Source organism: Jaculus jaculus, chromosome 18 (assembly GCF_020740685.1).
Source record: "Jaculus jaculus isolate mJacJac1 chromosome 18, mJacJac1.mat.Y.cur, whole genome shotgun sequence".
NCBI lineage: Eukaryota > Metazoa > Chordata > Mammalia > Rodentia > Dipodidae > Jaculus > Jaculus jaculus.
The window spans coordinates 29,114,391-29,124,619 of record NC_059119.1 but is presented as its reverse complement, the minus strand read 5'-3'; positions in this window follow the sequence as shown (position 1 = coordinate 29,124,619).

Below are 10,229 nucleotides of genomic sequence, written 5' to 3'. Positions count from 1 at the left end.
ATGAAACACTTTCCTCTCTTGCAGTCACAACATCATCTTTTCCATACTTTCTTCTAACCCGGTGACCTGTTGTTTTTCAGGGTGCTTTGCTCTTTCTTGTTCTTCACCTCAGTGTATGAGAGGTGCAAGGGCTTGGCCCATCTTCTCAAGGTACCCTCACTTGGCCTTGTGACTTCACATCCTACCCACCTACTGAAGACCACTGGGGTCTTACTCCCCAACTCCAGGCTCTGATGTGCAACCATAGACTTGGATTTCCACTTGGATGTTTAAGAGGTCTCTCAAATGCAACCTGGTCAACATATTCCCCTTTCCACCCCATTAGCACCTATTTACTCTTTATCCAGGCTTTCTCATTTCAGTAAGTGTCACCACTCCGCTCACTGGCTAACAAAATTTGTAGCCTCACCCTAGTCCCTCCTTTTCTGTTTATCACAGGAGTATCCCAAACCTCCTTCCAGATGCCTTTCATCACCCACCCTAGTCTTTTTCCTGGAAATGTCAGAGCCCACTTATGTAGCCACCCACTTTTCTTCTACCAGTTCTTCTCCACTGTCCTGTGCTGGAGCAGAGACCCTGGAATCGTTGGAGCTTGCCAAAGACAGTAAGCTCTGGGATCATGAAGGAGATTTGGGCTCAAATAAGAATGGGGGGAAGGGCACCAGGCATGGTGGCGCACACCTTAATCCCAGCCCTGGGGAGGCAAAGGTAGGAGGATCGCTGTGAGTTTGAGGTCACCCTGAGACTGCATAGTGAATTCCAAGTCAGCCTGGGCTAGAGTGAGACCTTAAAAAAAAAAAAAAATGTGTGGGAGGATGTCTAAGGGCTGAGACCTTCTGCCATAGGCAAGCACATGGGATACCAGAAAGGCACACACACACACACACACAATTGTGAACTGTTCATTTCTAGAGTTTTCTACCTAATATTTTCAGAACATGGTTGACAGTGGAGGCAAGGCAGGACTACTGAATATAATAAACAGAGGGAAGCAACGAAGTGAGGCAGCTGATGTGAAAAGCTGTTGCATGCTCGGAGCCCACAATGGTGTGGGTACCTAGGAGACACAGAGACTGTGCGCTGGATGAGAGTGAAAGATTAGGACATGGAGGTTTGGAGGTGGTAACTCACAAGCCAGGACGCATGTCAGTGCCCAAGTCAGGAACACAGCCGGAGTGTATGGCTACACTGGCTCCAAACCTCCGGTCCTTCTGTAGATCCAACCAATGGCTGTCATAAAAAAAAGAGTCCCAGGGCTGGAGAGATGGCTTAGCAGTTAAGGTGTCTGTGTGCAAAGCCCAAGGATCCAGGTTCAATTCCTCAGGACCCATGTAAGCCATATGCACAAGGGGGCGTATACGTTTGGAGTTTGTTTGCAGTGGCTGGAGCCCTGGAGCACCTATTCTCTCTCTCTCTTTCTGTCAAATAAGTAAATAAAAGAGTCCCAGAAAGCTCTCCTCTGGTTCCACTGATGGACAGGTTGATGGAGAAGAAGAGCCCATCTGAACATTTTTGATAAGGGCTGTTGAGGTTAGTCAGGACCTGCACACCAGCACACCGGATGCCGCAGTGGGCAGAACCCGGTTGACTGTGGGGTTAAGCTGAGGAACCAGCAGGGCTGTGGACAGGAGTGTTAAGGCCATGTGTCAGGCAGTGTGATCTCTGCAAGGGGATTCTGCTGCATAGAATCTATTAGCGCAGGGGCCTGGGTAGGCCTGACTATTCTTTCAGAAGCCTCTAACTGTAGAGGAATGACCTAGGGCTGTAGGGACATGCTGTGGACTCATAAATCTTCCTGTCTCATCCTCCCAAGTGCTGGGATTATAGGTGTGCAACACCATGCTTGGTTTAGAGCTTTTCCATACATTTTAAATTTTATTTTTATTTGAGAGAGAAATAGAGAGAGAGAGAGAGAGAGAGGACAGAATGGGTGTGCCAGGGCCTCTAGCCAAACTCCAGACATATGCACTACCTTGTACATCTGGTATATGTGGGTCCTGGGAAATCAAACCTGGGTCCTTTGGCTTCACAGGCAAACACCTTAGCCATTAAGCCATCTCTCCAGCCTGAGATTTGCATTTTGATAGCTAAGTATAGCAGGAGGTGGGGGAAATCTGAGGAACTGAACAAAACAGACCACCTTGATATTTTTCATTTATTTGCACATGTGTATGTGAGGGTGGGCATGCCAGGGCCTCTTGCAAATGAGCACCTGATGGTTGTGCCTCTTTTATTTTATGGTGTCAAGGCTTATGTGGGTGGTTTGGGAATTGAACCCGGATTGGCAGGCTGTGCAAGCGTCTTTAACCACAAAGCCATCTTGCCAGCTCCCAGACCACCTTGTAGAAAGAATAATGAATTATGCAGGCTGCACCATCATCCTCAAAACTAAACTTCACTGAGTCTGGGGGACAGTGGGAGAAGTAGAGAGGAGGAACATGGAGAGATCTTCAGGCCCAAAGGCAAGTAAAAGAGCAAATATGGACACAAGACAGAGAGGCAGGGCGATGCCAGGGTGAGGCTGGTGTGCCAGACCTGCAGGCAAATGGGGCATAGACTTGGCAGCACTGGCGCATTGAAGCTCCTCCAACCCAACCAATCTTGTTCAAGGAACCAGAATATTCGGAAGGTCTCAGCCTTTAGACACCCTGCCCAGAGCCGAAACGTGAACGTGACATCTCAGGGGAGGGTGCTTAGATCTTGACTTAACTTGGTCCTTCTTGTGTGATTTGAGACCACAGCTTGTTCAGCTGAAACGTGAGAGTCAAAACAGTGAAAATCTGTCAGAAGACAGGAAGACACACGCTACAAAAGGATGCCGGGCAGAGCCTAGTCCCAGAGTGTCCTGATCCACCCCGGCTCTCTGATGACAGCCAAGGTGGATTTGTTGCAAGCACATCCGGGAAACACTCTGCCCCTCCCCCGTCAACCTCCAGGAGGTCAACACTGTGGTCCATCGAGTCCCTCGCCTGCTCCCCTGGAGTGAAAGAGTTCTCCCCCAGGAGACACGCGCACCTGAGTCCTCACCCCAGGTCTCCCCCCACAGTGGTTCAATAAGACCCAAGTTCCAGTCACTGCTCCATCACTTCCTCTTAGGTGACCCCAGGGTGCTTAGGAGCTGCCCATGCGTGGTGGTTCTTCTGGGAGAATGCAGACCCGCCAAGCCACAAACCTGTACTTTTCTAGTTTCATGGTGTCAACGATGACTCGCTAGGCCGATGCCAGCTATACTGATTAATCTTACTTATGCACATGTCTGATTCCTCCCCGCAGGTTTGCTGGGAGCATTCATTTCTGCTACACTAGGAACAAAAAAAATCACAGGCAGATCCCCGGAGCATTGTATACTGCAGACTCCATCTCTTTGGCCCTCCACATTAATTTGCTTCAAATGACACCAAGGGGCCAATATGTTGCCCCATACACCTTTTTGCTTTGATGACATTTTTGCTTTCATTTCTAATCATTTGTGTAGAAAGCTCTGGTTTTAGGTTTGTTTAGACCTTTTAGGCAGGGAATTGAACTCTTTCCAAACCACTTCCAAATTGCCCTCATTTTGGAAACATGCTTAGTCTGGGATTTTTTTCTCCACTGGACCAAACGCTGCCCTTTTTTCAGTCAGAAAACAAGATATGCTACATAGGCTATGATTCTCAGGCCCCCACCATCCCCAATAACCCTTTTAAATTGTTAATTAAAGCTGTGGCCCCAGGTGTTAATTGTTTGAGAGGGATTTGTAACCTTTTCTCCTATATTGTCTGGCGTGGTTGGGAATTTTCCCGGGACATTTGCTGATCTCACCACCCTGATTCCTGTTTCTTCCTGGTGTCACTTCCATGTTGGTGACTTAATAGGCTACAAAGTATCATGTTTCTCTAGTGGAAATGTTCAACTGTAGCATTTGGAAAAGAAAGATGTATATTATCATGCCCCTTGTGATGGATCAGTTTGTGTCAACTTGATCTGTTTAGGAATTCACAGACATTCCTCATAAGTGGGTCTCTGAGGTTGTTTCCAGGAAGGATTAACTAAAGGAGGAATCCTTCCTCCAGAGTGAGCCCTTCCCCCAGAGTGGGTGGCCCCCATGGGGGTGGGGAGGGCTTTATCTAAACAAGTTCTGGGAAGGAAAGTATCCTCCCCTCCCACCAGGCTGCTGTCTGGTGTGGACTGAAGAACAGCTTCTCTCCAGGACACCTCCAGTCCTTCTGTGCCAGATTGGGACTGCTGAGGTATCCGGGTTCCTTGACTCTCAGGCCTGTAATCTGCTATTGTTGGACTGCCGTAAACTAATCCAACAAATTCCCTTTTATTTAATACAAATCTGTTCCTCTAGAGAACCCTGATTAATACACCCCTGTACTGGCTGTTCTGGTAAAGCAGGCCAGGACAACAGTAGGAAATAGTCGAGAGGGGAAGGGGAATGGAGGGAAGTTATGAGTCAAACCCAGGGAAGCCACTTGGAAATGTGTCACCTGATTTGGATCCTGGAGACCACCAGACCTGGGGTCCAAAGTCCATTCTCCTCCAGCCTTTCTTGCTTTGGGTTCCAATGCCTGAGGAGGTCTAGGAATTAGTATTTAATAACAGCGACAACAATAAAAATAGCTGGTATTTGGGCTGGAGAGATGGCTTGGTGGTTAAGGCACTTGCCTGCAAAGCCAAAGGACCCAGGTTCGATTCCCCAGGAAGCCAGATACACAAGGTGGTACATGTGTCCGGAGTTTGTTTGTAGTGGTTGAAGGCCCTGCTGTGCCCATTCTCACTATCTCTCTGTCTCTTTCTCTCAAATAAATTTTAAAAAATTAGCTAGTATTTAACTGCAGTTATGTACCAGCCATTGTCCCAAGAATTTCATATATGCAAGTGGTCTCTGGCTTATGATTTTGGACTTTACAATAGTGCACAAGCAATAGGCACTTGGTCGAATAGGCACTTCAGATTTTGCATTTTGACCTTTCCTGGATCTAATGATATTCAGTACTGTACATTTTTTATTTTTATTTTTTGGTTTTTCAAGGTAGGGTTTCACTCTGGTCCCGGTTGACCTATAATTAACTATGTAGTCTCAGGGTGGCCTCGAACTCTTGGCAATCCTCCTACCTCTGCCTCCCGAGGGCTGGGATTAAAGGCGTGTGCCACCACGCCTGGCCAGTTCTGTACTTTCTGCATGTAGCTCCCAGTCAGCCATGCGATCATGAGAGTAAACAGCAGATACCCTACCGTGCACTGTGTTGCTTAGCATGGACGTCCAGTGGGTTAGGCACATTAAGTGCATAGTCAACTGAAGATACTTTCAACTTACAATGGATTTGATGGGATGCAGTCCCAGCATAAGTCAAGGAGCCCGTTTATATTAATTATGTATTAGTGTGCATTGCAATTCTATGAGGGAGGAACTTGTGCAAGGGTAGAGTCCAAGGTCATTCCCCGGTGACCCTTGCCTTTGTGTGAGCCCCCCTCCTGCTCTTGAATATGGGCAGAATATGTGAATATTACATTACTACTACAATTATGTTAAGTTACATGGCTAAAGGGACTTTGTAGAGAATTAGCCTCCCAAATAAATCAACCCTAAACTAAGGAGATTATTTTGGGTGGGCTGAACTTAACCAGGTGAGTGCTTAAAAGAGACTGAACTTTTCTTCTTCTTTCTTTTTCTACCCCCCCCCCTCCCGCTTTCTTGTGGTACTGGGGATTGAATGTAGGGCCTTACGCATGTAGGCAAGAACTCCACCACTGAGCTATATCCCCAGCCTTGAGATTGTCTTTATTTTTAGTTGCAGGTTTTTAAAAAATATTTTTTTTTTCTTTTGAGAGAAAGACACACACACACACAGAAAGAGAGAGAAAATAGGTGCACCAGGGCCTCTAGTCACTGCAAACAAACCCCAGACGCATGCACCACCTTGTGCATCTGGCTTACGTGGATCCTGGGGACTCTAACCTGGGTAAATATATTGAACCTGGGTCCTTTGGCTTTGCAGGGAAGCGCCTTAATCACTAAGCCATCTCTCCAGTCCTAGTCTGATATTCTTTAGGCTTCTTTCTACTTTTAAAAACTTATTATCTGAGAGAGAGAGAGAGAGAGAGAGAGAGAGAGAGAGAGAGAGAGAGAGAGAGAGAAAGAATGGACATGCCAGAATCTGTAGCCACTGCAAACGAGCTCTAGATGTATGTGCTACCTTGTGCATTTAGATTATGTGGGTCCTGGGGAATTGAACCTGGGTCCTTTGGCTTTGCAGGCAAGCTCCTTAACCACTAAGCCATCTCTCTAGCCCTACCTTTTTTAACCAGCTAACCTCTCATTACTTCAATATCTTTGTATTAATAATAATTCTCCATGCTAAGTTTTTTCTAATAAAATTATGATTTGTTTTCATGTTCTGATTAGAGCCTGTCACTGAGCTGATGTGATGGTTAAGGTGTTGTCAACTTGATCTGTTTGGTAATCCACAGACATCCCTTTTGGGTGGGTCTCTGAGGTTGCTTCCAGAAAGGATTCACTGAAGGAAGAAGTCCTTTGCCTGAGAGTGAGCCTTTCCACCACAGCAGGCAGCCCTCTCAGAGGGGGACTTCATAGAAGGAGGCTCTGGGTGAAAAGAGCCCTTCCTGCCTTCCACTTGGCAGCCGGAGCTGCTTGCTGCCTTCCAGTGTGGACTGAAGACCCACGTGGACTGAAGACCAGTGGCTCCTCAGGAAGCCTCCAGGCCTTCAGTGCCGGATTGGGACTGCTGAGGCATCTGGCCTTATGGGCTGAGCAGCTACTGGGTTCCTTGATTCTCGGGGCTGCAACTGCTATTGGACTGCCATACGCTAATCCAATAAGTTCCCTTTTAATATAATTCATTCTATCGGTTCTGTTCCTCCAGAGAACCCGGACTAATACAACTGATATCAAAAGACATCCCAGGGGGGAGAACGGAAGAAATTGAGACTGGCTTGACAGAGCTTTGGGACTGAGCACAGTTCCGAGCTCCCTGCCCATGGGAAATGGGATGTCGGGACCCCGCAACACATGTAGCTCCACATTTACCACCCACGCTGCTGCCTGTGGTGGATGGTAGGGAAGTGCCTGCCAAAGAAAGCTCTTGGCAACCAAGTGCCTGCTGCGCTGACCTGTTATGGCAATGGTGATGACTCTAAGGACTGTGCTGTATGAGGTTTTAACATGGGGCTGGAGAGACGGCTCAGTGGTTAAAGTGCCTGCCTGCAAAGCCTACGGACCTGGGTTCAGCTCCCCAGTACCCAAGTAAAGCCAGAGACACAAGATGGTGCATGAATCTGGTGTTTGTTTGCTGTGGCTGGAGGCCTTGGAGCACCCATTCTCTGTGTGTGTGTATGCGTGTCTCCCTCTTTCTCTCTCAAATAAATAAATAAACTTTCTTTTAACCCCACAACTTTCCGTTTCTTTTCTTTTTTTGAGGTAGAGTCTTGCTCTAGCCCAGGCTGACCTGGAATTCACTATGTAGTCTTAGGGTGGCCTCAAACTCATGGTGATCTTCCTCTCTCTGCCTCCCAGTGCAGGGATTAAAGGCATGCACCACCATGCCAGGCTTATTTTCTATTTCTAAAGAACTTATGCATATTCTTTCTATTCCTGCCTACATTAGGCAATAGCATTGTTCCATACTGCTTTTAAAGAGAAAGAATAGAAATGAGCCATCCTGTGCCCTCTTCCATCAGGAAGTTTATAGCCCCATGTTACAACACTAAAATCTCCACTACAGCACTCAAATTTTTATAGTTGCCCAAATCTTTATCCTAAAGAACTTTTTTAAAAATACTGTGCACAATATGAGTCCCCCTGTGAAATTAGTACATGTTAGTTGAAGAGATGGCTTTGCAATCAAGTGAATTTAGAAAATATTGGAGAAGTGTTCAAGAGGCTGTTCTGTGGCAGGATGCTAAGAGATCACTCCTGAGCATGTAAGTCATGATAATGCCATCAAAGGCTATTCAGAACGCAGCATTCCCTTGACCATGTCTTTAGCTTTTCCAATTAATAAAGAAGATACACAGAAAAAAAAATTTGGTTGTTGTTTAGGGTATCATTTTTCTGAATATTCATTATTCATTTTTAATTTTTTGTTTTATGTTTATTTATTTATTTGAAAGTGACAGACAGAGAAAGAGGCAGAGAGAGAGAGAGAGAGATTGAGAGAGAGAGAGAGAGAGAGAGAGAGAGAGAGAGAGAGAGAATAGGCATGCCAGGGCCTCCAGCCACTGTAAACGAACTCCAGATGCATGTGTCCCCTTGTGCATCTGACTAATGTGGGTCCTGGGGAATCGAGCCTCGAACCGGGGTCCTTAGGCTTCACAGGCAAGTGCTTAACCACTAAGCCATCTCTCCATCCCTATTATTATTCATTTTTAAAATAATGTTTTAATTGGCATATATTCACTATGTATGATATTGGATTTTATAAGGACTTTTAAAAAATATGGTTTATTTTTTATTTAGAGAATACTTCATTAGTTTCTGTAATCAAACCCACATAGATAAGACCTTATATATTTAATACAGTGCGTTACCCCTGTACAAATGGAAAAAAATTAAGTTTAACATTTCTTGACCAATATGGATATTAATTTCTGTACAATGCCAACTCAACAGGGTAAACAGGGAATTTTTCCCCCAAAGTTGACAGCACAGCTAAAGTTTCCAAAAATTCAAATCATATATATATGTATATATTTATATAAAAAAGACTAACAATGGCAGTATGTTATACATCAATAGCAGCAACAGCTTTTCCAGGTTGTGCAGTTGTCTGAACAAAATTGTAAAGTCATCCAGCATGCTTATTAAAGAAAAAAATGTAAAAAACAAAACCTCAGAAAACAGCCAAGTTCTGTTACTTTTATGGTACCTGGACACAGTTGTTTATTTTTTTAAGCTTCCCCATAATCATTCTAGACTAAGCAAAAAATATGATGTATTTATTTATTTATGAGAGAGGCAGATAGAAAGAGGTAGACACAGAGAGAGAGGGATTATAGGCATGCCAGGGCCTCCAGCCACTGCAAATGGGCTCCAGACACATGTACCACTTTGTGCGTCTGGCTTTATGAGGGTGCTGGGGAACCAAACCTGGGCTGTCAGGTGTTGCAAACAAGCACCTTTAACCTCCATGCCATCTCTTTAGTCCTATAAAGACATTTTCAAGCAAGCATATAATATACTTTGAAAATTTGAAAAATTTTGAAAATGTTACTCTCTACCCCTTCCGCCCTTCCTCCCCCTCCTGCTAGTCCCCTTTGTTCACCTAGACAGGTTAGCTGATTTGTCATGTCAAATACGCAAAGAGAATTTTATGTGTTTATACGCAATTCATAATCTGCAAAGGAAAGGAGCCCATGGTATTTATCTTTCCAAGACTGATTTAATTCACATAATGTAATCACTTCTAGTTGAATCCATTTTCCTGCAAATAACACGACTTTGTTCTTATTTATGACTGAGAAAAAGATCCCATTGTGTAAAGTAAACTGCATTTTCTTTATCCATTCCTCTGTTTATGGATACAAGATGAGGTTTCTTTTTAAGCACATGAGCACTTACACAAGAAAAAATGGGTGACCAGTTTCATTTTCTCTCAACTCACATCACAGACTGGAAAATGGAGAGCCCAAAAAGAATTTGCCCTAGTGACTGGACTGATGATATAGAAAATCAAACTCAGAATTTAATTCTCTGAATTACCCTTGACACTTAGAACACTGGTTGTTAAAGAATGTGATTCTGGAAACTAGAATGGGGATATCTAGCTAGACTTGAGGAAAAAAAAAAGGACATCATGAACCTCCAAATTGCTCTGAAATGCTTTTGTTCATAGAAACGATCCTTCTTGTGGGGTTGGAAAATACTGGCTTTCCTTTGTCTGAAGTTTAGTGGTAGCCTCAATGAAGGCAGATGCCAGGAAGGTAGATGGCCACTCTTCTTAGGACTCAGCCAGCCAAACCACCTCCTATTGCTACTGAACCCATAACTAGTACCGAATCTCATCATGCTCCAAGTATGCACACTCTCCCTGTGTTAGCAACTTTCCACATTATCGTGAAAAAAAAAAATCTTGCAGAGCAACACAAGGGAGGAAGAATTTATTTCAGCTCCTGAATTCAGCGAATACAGCCATCATGGCAGGGAAGCCATGTCAGAACTGCTTGATTTGTGGTGGCAGTAGCTGTGGCTGCTGCTTTTCACGTGTTGTCAGTCAGAGGTGGGACTG